Source organism: Aplysia californica, unplaced genomic scaffold, assembly GCF_000002075.1.
Source record: "Aplysia californica isolate F4 #8 unplaced genomic scaffold, AplCal3.0 scaffold00441, whole genome shotgun sequence".
NCBI lineage: Eukaryota > Metazoa > Mollusca > Gastropoda > Aplysiida > Aplysiidae > Aplysia > Aplysia californica.
In genome coordinates, this window is record NW_004797711.1 from 625,538 (window position 1) to 626,530 (window position 993).

General features: G+C 40.3%; 1 protein-coding gene across 1 annotated transcript in view; it reads left to right on the forward strand.

Annotated features, from left to right (window-relative positions):
• Positions 1–993, forward strand: part of LOC101853718 — a gene marked incomplete at its 3' end in the record, with an annotated part of 8,961 nt that overhangs the window by 7,459 nt on the left and 509 nt on the right.

Genomic DNA, 993 nt, shown 5'->3' on the forward strand with positions numbered 1-993 from the left:
TTGTTGTTGTTGTTTTTGGTGGTGGTGGTGATAGTGGTGTTGTTGTTGGTGGTCGTGTTGTTGTTGTTGTTGCTGTTGTTGTTGGTGGTGTTGTTGTTGGTGGTGGTGGTAGTGGTGGTGGTAGTTGTTGTTGCTGGTGGTGTTGGTGGTGTTGGTGGTGGTGTTGTTGTTGGTGGTGGTTGATGTTGTTGTTTTTGTTGTTGTTGTCGGTGGTGGTGGTGTTGCTGTTGTTGTTGTTGGTGATGGTGGTGGTAGTGTTGCTGTTGTTGTTGGTGGTGGTGTTGCTGTTGTTGTTGTTGGTGGTGGTGATGGTGGTTATAGTGTTGCTGTTGTTGTTGCTATTTGTGCTGTTGTTGCTGTTGTTGTTGTTGCTGTTGTTGTTGCTGTTGTTGTTGCTGTTGTTGTTGTTGTTGCTGTTATGGAGGATGAGGATGTAACAACTTAGTAATCTTTTATTTACAATCTTTCACAGTATTTTACAATCATTTGCAACCATTTACAGTAGTCTACAATAGTTTATAGAATTGTTTACAATTGTGAACATTCATATACAATCATTTTGCAATCATCTACAATCTGTTACAATCATTCACAATTTGTAAAAATCATACACAAACATTTACAATCATCTACAATAATTCACAATCATTCACTATCATTCACAATCATATACAATCATTCACAATCATATACAATCATTCACAATCATATACAATCATATACAATCATATACAATCATTCACAATCATATACACTCATTCACAATCATATACAATCATCCACAATTGTATACAATCATTCACAATCGTATACAATCGGCCACCCAGTCTGTGTTCTGGAGGGCTGAGGGTCAAGGTACCTTGATTACCTGAGGATCTGATTGACGTTTTTTCTCTCTCTCTCTCTCTCCCCTCTCCCTCCCCTTCCACCTTCCTTCCTCCTCCCTTCACCCTCCACCCCTCCCCTTCCACCCTCCCTTCCCTTCCTCCTCCC